Raw genomic sequence first — 12,411 nt, forward strand, 5'->3', positions numbered from 1 at the left:
GTGGCGCATACATCGCGGCCCGCGGTAAACGGGTATACGTGCCACACGTGTCTGGAGGAAAGGGTTTCACGACGTACGCGACAAGATTTTCACATTATTCATGTCTCGACCAGACAGTCATAGTCGTCAAATCCTTTTACCCTCCCATGCCAACTTCTGTCTACACCAAATTAAGTAGGCAATCACGAGAGCATCCAGACGTAGGCGGCTAGATAGGCAGACGGATAGATACGTACAGTAGAACCCCGCTGTTACGTTCCTCACTGCTGTGTTTTCCCGGCTGTTACGTCGTTTTCCGCCGGTCCCGGCACAGCTCCCATAGGATACAATGTATTGGGAATCCCGCTGTTACGTCGTAACTGTCAGACTGTTCCCGTACGATACGTCGCGAAGTGCGCTCGGAGCCGGCCGAGTGAGTACCGAAGAGAACGGCCATGGTGCATTTTCACGCAGCTTGGCCTGGTTTGACCGTAATATTAGCCGCATGAGAGGCGCAAGCAACATGATCTTTTAATTGATGCAAACAAAAGCATGGCGTTCGAGATTTATATTGCAAAGATGGCGTCTATGACGTAATTGCTCGCGAAAGCAAGGCCTTCAAGAGTGGCATTTACTATTGTCAAAAGCATAGCCTCCGAGATTTGTATTGCACAAACATGGCGTCTATGACGTAATTGTTCGCGAAAGCAAGGCCTTCGAGATTGGCATTCACTTCTGCCATCGCGTTGGCGTAGACACATCATCATCGTTATTTGTCGGAGGACGGGAGGAGTTCGAGCTGGTTGGAGCTCGCATGGTCGTGCGCGCGGTTCGCGGTCGGACTCGCCGTGCTGGTCGTGATTGTGCGTGCTTAGTTCTTTCATGCCTACAGCTGTTGGTGTTAAAAAAAATTACATACGTTGATTATGTTTCTGTGGATGAGGCCATCCCCAGCTCCGCGTTTCTATCCATCGACTAGATCGCAGCTGAGCGCGCCAATTTTCGTGCTGCTCGTAAGCATTGAAATAAAATTCTGTACCACTTAATATTTTGTCCTTTTTCCTGTTTTTCGGCTCTTACGTTTCCCGTCTCTTACGTTTATTTCCTATGGCCCCTTCAAAAACGTATCAGCGGGGCTCTACTGTAGATGCATAGATAGAAACGTTCAAAGTGGCTTGGGTTCACTAAGAAATGCTTCGCATTTAAAATAAAAAGTCACTGCGATCCAAAGAATGTAGAATTTAGACATGTATGCAACTATTAGGACTATGCTTCAGCCAGACCCAGTCCACATAGTGCAGTGACCTAGTTGGAACATATTCATCTTCACTGGATTCGTGCAAGCACACTGAGACAAAGCCACCCCCTCTGTTGCCTTGCTTGAGAAAGAAAGTCTGCTGTTGTCATCCGTACGTTAAGGCGTGTGATCACGAGCTGTGCCATGTGCACTTTTTGACGAGTATTTTTGACAAGATCGCGCATAGTGGATGGTTGCTAACCCCTTTAGTGCTTTATTGTTTTGAAAATTTCACAACGAAAAGTGCCTATTTTTTTTATTGCTGATTTCGAATCTGATTGTACTAAAAAGTAGCTAGTCGATGTTGAAAAAAAATTTGTACCACATACTTAGTCAAATCAAAACACGGAATAACGCAAGGGGGCCTGCTGCAGCTCCTGCACCAAAAGCGAGTTTCCTTTCTCAACTTTTTCCCGTTTTCTCCTCGCTTCCGAGAGCAAATGAAGCACTTTTGAAGAAACTGCTGAATATATTCCATAAGGTCATCTGGCGATGACAAGTTGAAAGTCTTGTCTAGAAAGGCCAAGAATGGAAAGCGACGAGGCTTCACAGGAGGGTTGTCCACATCGCGCAGGACCCACTGGCGAGCACTCGCGATGTTCGCTTCCGAGCTGTTTTCATCATCACCGGAGAAGATGCTCAATTCACCGCCATCACTGTCTTCACTTCCGGACACAAGATAAACATCTGTATCCGTATCATCATCACTCGAATATGATGACGAAAATGAAAAGCTTCTTTTTCGTGTTGACGAGCCAGCTATGCATGGGTGGCCGCCACCGCAAGCCATCTTTTCATACAAAAACCGCGTTCTTTCTGCAGGAGAAAAATAAATTGTCAAGTATATGCTGCCATCTGGTGGATTACACGCAATCTAAGCTGTAGAAGAGCGCCTCTCTTCCTGAACGCTAGAGGGGAGTACCTATTCGATTAGGATGAGCTCTGCTCGTCCAAAGCAGTTAAGGGTTTAAGTGAAGATTTTCAAAAAAAAATAAACCAGTTGTTAGATGGCGCTGATCCTTGTGTATCTCTTCTTTGTCTCCGTGTGCTTGCGCAAATCCGTGAAGATGGATGACGACAATATGAACATGAATAAAATGTCACTGGAAAAATACTTAACCACTTGAGGGTTTCCGCCGTACATGTACGGCAGAAGCGTCCTGGTACCAAAGGATTTTCGTCGTACATGTATGGCACAGCGTTTATTTTTAAAATGTGCGCCTTTTTCGATCATTTCTCTTGCTTGGCCTATGCTGCCACACTCGGAATAGGTGGAATTTTTTTCATGCGCCGATGTCTCTCCGTTGTTGCTTTTTTTTTATGCTTCGCAAAACGGTGCGTCGGCTATCGCTCGCGCAACCGAGCGCGCCTGCGGCGCGGTTGGTTTCAAACGCGCGCCTTCGTCGATCGTTTCTCTTGCTTGGAATGTGCTGCCACGCTTCGGAATACGTGGAATTTTTTAAATGCGCCGATGTCTCTCAGTCTCTGGACAAGGGTGTCAATGCAGGCTAGTTGGTATTCGCACTTTCCAGCACCTATAGGTGGCGCGGAGAACATTTCAATATGGCGGGACGAGAGGTGATGGAAGCGATGCGAAAGCGTGCACGTCTCGAGAACCAGGCGGCTTACGAGCCTCTGGTATCTCTAAGCGCGATCCTTCCCAAGGAGACACAGAGATGTGTTGTCGAAGGAGAGGCGGCGTTTAACGCTGGCCATATAATAAGTTGTGGAGTACGCGAGACGACAAGCGCGGCCGTGCAGGTGGAGTCCCTCTGCCTGCAGACAAGTGCCATAAAAGGTCCGCCGCATAGAATAACTGTTCAAGTCTGCAACGCAACCGGTGCCGTAAATGTCAGTATTTCTTATTACGTTTTGTAATCTATATATGATGTACGAGAATTGACACCAACCAGCGGTAGCGCTCGTGTGTACGTCCCCCCCTTTTGCGCTGCCTGAAATGTAGTGTGTGCATTCACGGCCAGATACATGGTTCCCCGCGCCGGTTTAGCTGTGAGATGATTGTTCAAGAGTGACACGGAAACAGTTATGTAGTGGCGATTCAGCGGATATGAGCGCGATGATGAGGTATGCCAATATCCAGCTTCCCGCACGATTGGCGTTTTCGCGTGCCGTGGGGTGGTGGGGAGACACTGTCACTTCTTCATTCTAGTGTTATAAAAGTAGCATTATGTTGCTTAAAGCTTCCCGGATTCATTATGCATGTGGCAGCTGTCGCATTTTACCCTGCGAAAATTACCACAGTTTTAATGTCGTTTGCATGCTTAGCATTGATTTATTTTCAGGGAGAATGCACATGTAAGGCCGGTCTCTCTGCTCAGTGCAAACATGTGTTTGTCACACTGGTATATTTGAACAGGTTAAAAACCTTTAACGACATGAGTTTATCATATTTTGTCGGTTGTCTTCTGCAATGTGCACCAAGGGACTAACAGTGAATGTGTGCGATATGCCGTATACTAAAAGCTTCAATGTAAAAACAAACACAGAGGCATCACTGCAACAAAAGGAAATGAAATTGCATCTGGCGTTTGTTGTTGCACTCCCAACGTTGACTTTTAATGACATGTTTCTACTTAACAGTCACATATTAGTTGTCTTGTTGAAGTACACACGACCATTTGCTAACTTCTTTCCCAATGCGGAGCTTGATTGTCCACAACTCCCGTCGTTTTTTCTCTTTTGGAAAGCGGTGCAAGCTGACTTTTCCAAATTTTGCACGATTTGTGCATTGTGGCACACTGCCCATGCGATTGCTCTTCGCTCTTAGCCCGTTTTTCTCCATGGCGCACTACTACGACGCTCCGGCAGCCACACAAACATTCACACAAACGGGGCGAGTGGGAAACCCACCACCGTCTCCTGCCTTCCGAAAAAATCCGCGCGGTGGCGCTAGCTCATCTGGAAAGTGCGAATTTCATTGCAGGTGTAGCGCCGCGTACAAATTGGTAAGAAAGAAGATGACAGGAAAGAGGCGCACTCGCAACTGAACTTTATTTTGCGTCGATTGCGAATATAAAGCTCCAGGACAGCTTTGTTACCCAGACGGAGAGGTTGAATGCTGCCGGGTTTCCCTCTCACATGCTATGTGAATTGGCGACAATGCTTTTGTGCAAGAAACGCACCGATGCTGCAGAAAAAGACAAAGGACAGGAGACACGCCCAAAGACTGCGGTAATCCCTTATCTTCGCGGCGTCTCACATCGCATCAAAAAGAACGTGGGACGCGTAGGTGTTCGTGTTGTCTTCAGCGCCCCAAACAAGCTCGGAGCCATGTGCCGCCAAGTGAATTCTCGTGAACACGGGACGCCGACTTGCACCAAGAAACACGTCACGTCCTTCGTCGAATGCCAAAGGAACGTCGTGTACGAGATCCCCCTGACGTGCGGACTGGTGTACGTCGGTCAAACGGGGCGGTGCCTCAACGAACGTCTAAGGGAACATAAGGGCACGTTAAAGAGTGGTACGGGAAGCAACTTGGCACCTCATTGCATCAAACAGTGCGCGTCAGCCCACTGCGCACCTGAGCTGGAGAAGACGCGAGTACTTAAAAGATATAGAAGAAAACAAGAGCGTGAGTTATTTGAAGCGTATGTCATCAACAAGTTGGGCAGCAGATGCATCAGCAAGCCGTCTCTTGACCTATTTTCATGTGAAATAGACCATCTCGATGATTAGTGCGGTAGGCCAATTTATCTGGTTTTATCTGGTTTTACTATGTGGCAGTGTTAGAGGTAACACGTGGTGCTTTTCATAGCTTTATATTTGCAATCGACGCAAAATAAAGTTCAGTTGCGAGTGCGCCTCTTTCCTGTCATCTTCTTTCTTACCAATTTGTACGCGGCGCTACACCCAAAAACCTGCTCTCAGTCTCTTTTGTTCCCCCCTCCAAAGTGGCACGGCGGCTTTCAGTTGCGCATCAGAACGCGCGCACGCGGTCCGGCTGGTTTCGGTTTTGTCCTTCGGGTGGTTTTCGCTTCTTGCACCCGCAAAGCTGATGGCCGTTTGATTTCTAATCTCTCAAAAGTGACCGCTTGTTACTCTCTCGTTTATTGCTCTCCGGGTCGCGATTACATCTGTTTACGTGCGGTGCTAAATTACACAAACGATGCCGCCGTGATTGATTTCCTGTTTTTGGGGTCTCAGAAAAACTAAGTCTTGTTGGCGATAAGACGAAGGATTACTGAAGCTTTTTCACTCGTTTTGCTTTCCGGACGGGCGCACAACCAGAAAGTTTTCTTCTGTGCGCTCACTGACGCAGTTCACTATGGAAGTGCATGCCGGTTGCTCTGCTGCCAGTGAGTCGAGCAGCGATTCTTCCGATGCGGACTATTCCCCAAGTGCCGCATCAGAATCTGATTCATTGGAGTTTAGTTTTTCAGATGAGGATTTTCTGACGAGTTCAGACTCCGATAACGATCAAGGAGTGACATCTGAAAAGCGTGTGCGGCGAGACGATGCGGACTGGATCAAAGGTGACTTTTGTCCATCCGTGTTTCCTATCTGACGCCACTCATTCAGGACAAGTGTCTAGCTCTGCGTTGCCGCCAGATGCAAAAGAAGTCGAGTACTTCAAGCTTTTCTTTGACGAAGGGCTAGTCTCAAATATTGTAGCAGAAACGAACAAGCATGCTAAGACGACTCCCAAGCGAAGGCTGTCCCGAAAGTCATGCCTGCGGTTATGGCAGAATACTGATCTTGCCGAAATGTACTGCTTTCTAGCGGTTGTGTTCTTGATGGGCATGGTCCGGAAAAATGTTCTGAGAGACTACTGGTCGAAAAACACAATGTTGTATACTCCTTTCTTCCGGTCAATCTTTTCAGTCAACCGCTTTTGCGTGCTCCTGAGAGTGCTGCACTTCAGTTCCCTCACTAATGCAAAGAACCACCTAAGAACAATCAGACCGGTAATGGAAGAAACAGAGGAAAGATTTTCTGCCTTTTTTGTTCCTTTTCAAGACCTCTGCATCGATGAGTCTTTCATGCCTTGGAGAGGACGACTTTCTTTTCGACAGCATATTCCTTCCAAGAGACATTGCTTTGGAGTGAAGTTGTTCACGCTTTGTGACGTTCATACAGGCTACATTTCGAGATTTATCGTCTATACTGGAGAAACTACAACTGTGACTACTATGAAGCAGTTGGGATTCTCGGGGTCTGTTGTCGTAGAGATGCTAAGAGACTTCCTGGACAAGGGGCATTCACTTTTCTTGGCTAACTGGTACACTAGCCCAGCACTATTCCAGTTTCTCTTCAACAGGCAGACAAATGTTCGTGGGACAGTGCGCACAAATAGGAAAGGGCTTCCAAACTTTGCGAAGAAGCTGAAGCAAGGTGACGTGGAGAGGTACCACACGAACGCTATGTTGGCGCTGAAATGGCGTGACACACGGGGCGTGCACATGCTGTCCACAATGCACAGCGCAGAGATCACCAAAGCTGAAAAAGTGGATTGGAAAACGGGTGAAAAGAAAAAGAAGCCAAAATGCGTGCTAGAATACAACAAAAAAATGGGACAAAGTTGACATGCAACTGAGCTTCTCTGAAAGCATCAGAAAGACAATGAAGTGGAACAAAAATTTTTTTTTTTTTCACTTGCTGGAACTGTCACTGCTAAACGCATCTCTTTTGTAGAAACGCCGCATCCACAACAACGTTTGCGGACTTCAAACAGCAATTAGTGAGCCAAATGATCGAGGAGTATCACACAGAGAGGAGCAAGGCGGGAAGGCCAAGCGGAGATCCTCCTGTTAGGCTGACAGCGCGACACTTCATAGAGAAGGTGCCAACCACCGATGCACAGGGAAACAGCACCCACAGAAGATGCTACGTCTGTGCCAACACCACTCGACGACAGAAACTTCGCAAAGAAATGCGCTACATGTGTGTGGAGTGCAACAAATCACTCTGTGTGGAGCCATGCTTCAAAGACTACCACACGCTGAAAAGTTTTGTGTTAGAGCACGAACATTTTTAACCGGAAAAGTACTCTGGTGCGCTTATTTTTGTATGTCTGTGAGCTCAAGGCGTGTTGTTGGGCTAGTTGGTTATGATCCATGAGACTGTTTGGCGTAGCTCGCAACCACAAGGACAAAGGAGGACACACACACAGCGCTAACTTTCAACTAATGGTTTTATTTCTGATCACACCTGCTCTTTTATAGTGCAACGGGCAAACGATAAAACCAAGGAAGAACATGTAAAAAAGAGTACAGCATCGATTGCGCACATGTCACAACTGATCACAACTATCTGCACCCATCTTCTTCAAAGTGACAACTCGAGATATCTCTTTTCTTTATTGGACAAACCTAAAGAAGGCGCACTCATGCATTTTCCTTTCACTTTGTGAATTTCAAACGCCTCAATTATTTCCCGGGTTGTTTTTCCTCGAGCCCTACATAGAATACGAGTGCTCTCAAATTCTGGGACGCAACCACACCTTTGGCAGTCAATGCCGAAGTGGCCAGACACAGCTTTCTTGACATTATATGCATGTTCTCTGAGTCTGGTTTATACACCTTCCAGTTTGGCCAATATAAACGCGTTCACGTGTGAGAGGAATAGAATACACCACGCCTTCACTGCAATTCACAAATTTTTCGCAGTGCTTGATTGTGCAATCGCGCTCTTCCTTGCTGTTTGCATTAACCTTTTTGGACATCCTTTGCAGACGTTCGGGAGCGGAAAAAACTACGTCCACACTGGTCTTTCTCGCTATCCTGCGCAAATTATGCTTATGTGAAATGGCGTGCATGTAGGGCACCACAGCCTTCTTCAGACTGATTACAGCCTTCCTCAGACCCATTTGGTGTCGTGTGTGTCCAAAGGTATCAACAGACTAGGAACAATTCAACTCCAAAATGCTGCCGGGGTGTCGAGTTAGCAGTTTTTAGAACTTCTTTCCTTTTATCTTAACTCGACATACGCGACGTGGAACGGAAGCATTGTGTGTGGGAGTCGAGCGCGCCCTCCCCTTAGGCGCCTCGTTCCCCAGCTAGCGTGTGCTGGCCCAGCGCGGCTCGAGCACCAGGAACCACCGTTAATCGGCAACATGGCTACCGTGGCTACACCACCACGCCACCTTGCCTGGTACGAGCCGTGCGTCGGTCTTCCCCGCACGGCTCCACGTGCCCGGGCATGTCTGAACACTGCTCGCGGCTTACTGCGCTAGCCTACATCACTGCGCTGCGCCTGTCCTCATTGGCCGCCAGTGACAACCCCCTTCCCCCATGAGCTCGCTTCTGTCTGGCGCGGGCTTGCCCGCGTAAGATGCTCTCAGACCTGCACGAGAGGTTTACGCGCTGCTCTGGCAGGCGGCTTCTTGTTTTTGTGCTCCCATCAGCTGCCCTTCGTGTGATAGTCGTAGCGCTGCTGGCAAGTGTACTCGATCGGTCTTGCGGAGTTCCCCTCTTTACTGTGCTGTATCTTGGGTTAATGAGCCTGTGTTCGTTGACAACCTGCCTCGAGTGCCTTTTCTGCGCTGTGCCGGAGTCGACGAACCCGGCCGTAGCGTCTTTGTTCGCTGCGGCAGTGGAGAACGTCGCGTCCCTTCCCGGTCGCCTCGTAGGGTAAGCTTCGTGCAAACCTATCTCCACACGTGAAACTATAAGAATGGCATTTGTATAGGTTCCTGCATCGCCCCATACTTGAGCGATATGTTTTTAGCGAAGCGTAACCAAGTTCTCGACGCACGTGTGAAGCACACGGATATTGTTGCTGTTTAATAGATATGTAGATGACTACCTGATCGTTTGTAATAATGGACCTAACAGTTTTGACGTGGTCGTTTTGGAGACGCTAACCATGTTCACAATGCAGTTATCTCCTCTGGCGCTGACGCATGAAGTACCAAAAGACAACTTCATAAGGTTTTTAGACCCCAGTTTGTATTTTTTGTCAACAGGTGTGTGTTGGGGTTATGAACTGTGAGGAAATAAGCCTGTACTTTCGTATACATCTGCGCACTCAAAATTGGTAAAGGTTCATGTTTTCAGAGTTCACTGATGAAATCGTGCCAAAACAAGCTTGAAGAGAGCTTGTGGGCCCAGGCTAAACGGTTAATTGATTCTGGCTACCCCCTGCGCCTATTAACCGCCGTCATTGGAAATGTCAGTAGAAAAGGAAGGGCGAATGCCAGTAAGCAGACCGCCGCCACTAAGGCAACCAAGGTTGCTGTGGTGCGCTACATGCACACCATTTCGCATAATTTGCGCAAGACAGCAAGAAAGTCCGATGCGAACGTAGTTTCTTCTGCTCCTGAACGTCTGCAAAGGATGTGCAAAAAGGTTAATGCGGACAGCAAGGAGAAGCGCGATTGCACAATCAAGCACCGCGAAAAATTTGTGAATTGCAGTGAAGGCGTGGTGTATTCTATTCCTCTCACACGTGAACGCGTCTATATTGGCCAAACTGGAAGGTGCATAAACCAAAGACTCAGAGAACGCGTATAATGTCAAAAAAGCTGTGTCTGGCCACTTGGGCATTCACTGCCAACGGTGTGGTTGCGTCCCAGAATTTGAGAGCACTCGTATTCTATGTAGGGCTCGAGAAAAAACTCGAGAAATAATCGAGGCATTTGAAATTGACAAAGTGAAAGAAAAAATGCGTGAGTGCACCTTTAGGATTGTCCGATAAAGAAAAGAGATATTTCGAGCTGTCACTTTGAAGAAGGTGGGTGTAGATAGTTGGGATCAGTGGTGACATGTGCGCGATCGATGCTGTACTTTTTTTTTACACGTTTTTCCTTGGTTTTATCGTTCGCCCGCTGCAGTATAAAAGAACACGTGTGATCAAAAACAAAAACATTAGTTGAAAGTTAGCGCTGTGCGTGTGTGTGTGTGCTCCTTTGTTCCTGTGGTTGCGCGCTACGCCAAACAGTCTTATGGATGTCTATGGATGTCTGTGAGCTATGTTTAATACAGCATAATTTTTATTTATAAAAAAAACTGTTTACGTTTTCTTTTTTTAGGATTTTGCTTGATTTTACTACGAATAAACCATGTGTATGTAACAACAAAAATTACTTTTTTGTCACTTTACGGTCACGAAAAAGTATTTTAGACAATTTTTTTCTTAAACAGAATCGTCTGCAGAACTTATTTCAGCAATAAAAAAATTACACATTTTTGGACTGGATTTCGCAAAAAGTTCAACCCTCAAAGGGTTAAAAAGCTGCCAACATTGCTCCTCTTGGAGCTCTGCTCGCCCAGCGTTTTGACAATGTGACAAGATATATATTATATTGTCACGTGGTCGAGACGGTGAGGAACATCAACTCAAACAGCTGAAGACTAGACACTTTACTGAGCGAACTTGTGCCCAGAAACAGAAGTGACACACTCATTGTCAGTGCAACAGTAGCACTGAGCCCAAATGTTGCTAGTTGGTAATTTGATCGTCCATGAAACAACAGCTTTTACACATGCCTGATCGAACCTTCCAGCATTATCGCAGGTGCTTGTGCTAGATCCAGAATAAACTATTGCTATTTCACAATGTGCGCATATCTTCACAGAACATACTAAAGTGAAGCTGTGGGCATCAGGGAAGACCTCATAGTCCCGAGCGCCAAAATGTTAAAGTACTTTGTATGGCACAAAGTATCCTTGAAGTTTATCCCCAAGCCTAAATCGGCCTATCGGCACCCAAACCCAAACATGCTTGCCGGGCCGATATTCCTCGCGTCGTCGTCGAAGGTTGCACCGACAGCTATCTGTCAAGTACTGGTTCTTGATGCACGGACGGACGAGTCGTCTGGCTTCTGCGGTGCGCTGAAAGTAAGACTGCAATGTCGAGATTGTCCTCATCCCTGACAGTCAACAGCATGGCATGAAGCGTTGTTGCCGGGCTCCTTCCGTAAACCAGCTTGAACGGCGCCATGTGCATTGTTTCGTGCATGGCCATGTTGAAAGCGAAGTTCACATATGAAAGGACTGCAGCCCATGCCTTGTGTTCGCGACGTCAATGTACATTGCCATCATGTCAATGAGGGTTTTATTCAGATGCTCGATGAGGCCATTTGTCTGCAGGTGATAAAGCAGTTCGCTGGTGACTTGTCTTGCCGGAGTGAGTGCAGGATGGCTTGAATGAGGTCCGCAGTAATTGATACTCCTCTGTCGACGATCAGGACCTGCGGGGTGCCTTTCCACCACTTCGGCCGCACTACCTTTTGGCAGGGCTTTTGTTTCAGCAGAGCAAGTCAAGTAGCCGGTGTCACAACGATCCATTTCCCCAAAATTGATGTTGGAAATTGCCCTCGTCTGTGCTCAGAGTTCCGAGGAAGGTGTCCCGATCATGTTGCAGCAGTGGCTCAATGGGGGTGCGGAACAAGCAGTTGGCATCAATGTGCTTGAGCTTGGACTTGTACACCACGATGATGACAAATTCTTGAGTCAATTCCAGCATGCAGAGCACCCTTGAAAGGCCTGCCGTACTAGTAAGGTAAAAAAATTAACAGCATATCCACGGGTGAATGATGAAGAGCTTGGGCGAAGCTCCTGAAGCAATCATGGTTACACCGTGAAATCTTCAGTGGTTTCGCCCAGCAGTAATCAAAGCGATAGCCCAGTACATCATCAAAAACGTGACAAACGCTGTATATATTTATAAAAGAAATTTTATTAATCGTAAGTGGTAGCTGGACGTGGCTTCCATTCCCCCTTCATTATAACGGCTTTATGGTCGGTGAAGTGATGGATCGGTGATGGGTCGTAGTGGGATGTTTGCAAAGACGAAGTAGTGGGCAGTTTGCAAAGGTGGCTTCCGTTCCCCCTTCATTATAACGGCTTTATGGTCGGTGAAGTGATTGATCGGTGATGAGTCGTAGTGGGATGTTTGCAAAGACGAAGTAGTGGGCAGTTTGCAAAGGTGGCTTCCGTTCTGCCTTCATTATAACGGCTTGTGAAGTATTGGATCGGTGATGGATCGTAGTGGGATGTTTGCAAAGACGAAGTAGTGGGCAGTTTGCAAAGGTGGTTACGCCGGACAACAGAGACGTGACAAGGTTAGACTAAGAGGAGCTTCGCCCCTAAAACTGATGCGGCCCAAATGATGGCAAGGTACTCTCTTTTCGCCGCGGAATAATTCACTGCAGTCTTCGATAGAGACTTGCTAGC

At 47.3% G+C, this 12,411-nt stretch overlaps 1 protein-coding gene across 2 annotated transcripts in view; it reads right to left on the reverse strand.

Moving 5' to 3' along the window:
- Positions 1-12,411, reverse strand: part of LOC119391026 (phosphatidylinositol transfer protein alpha isoform) — a 129,599-nt gene that overhangs the window by 82,216 nt on the left and 34,972 nt on the right. The gene's annotated exons all lie outside the window — the stretch shown is intronic.

The sequence above is a fragment of the Rhipicephalus sanguineus genome, chromosome 4 (assembly GCF_013339695.2).
Source record: "Rhipicephalus sanguineus isolate Rsan-2018 chromosome 4, BIME_Rsan_1.4, whole genome shotgun sequence".
Taxonomy (NCBI): Eukaryota; Metazoa; Arthropoda; class Arachnida; order Ixodida; family Ixodidae; genus Rhipicephalus; species Rhipicephalus sanguineus.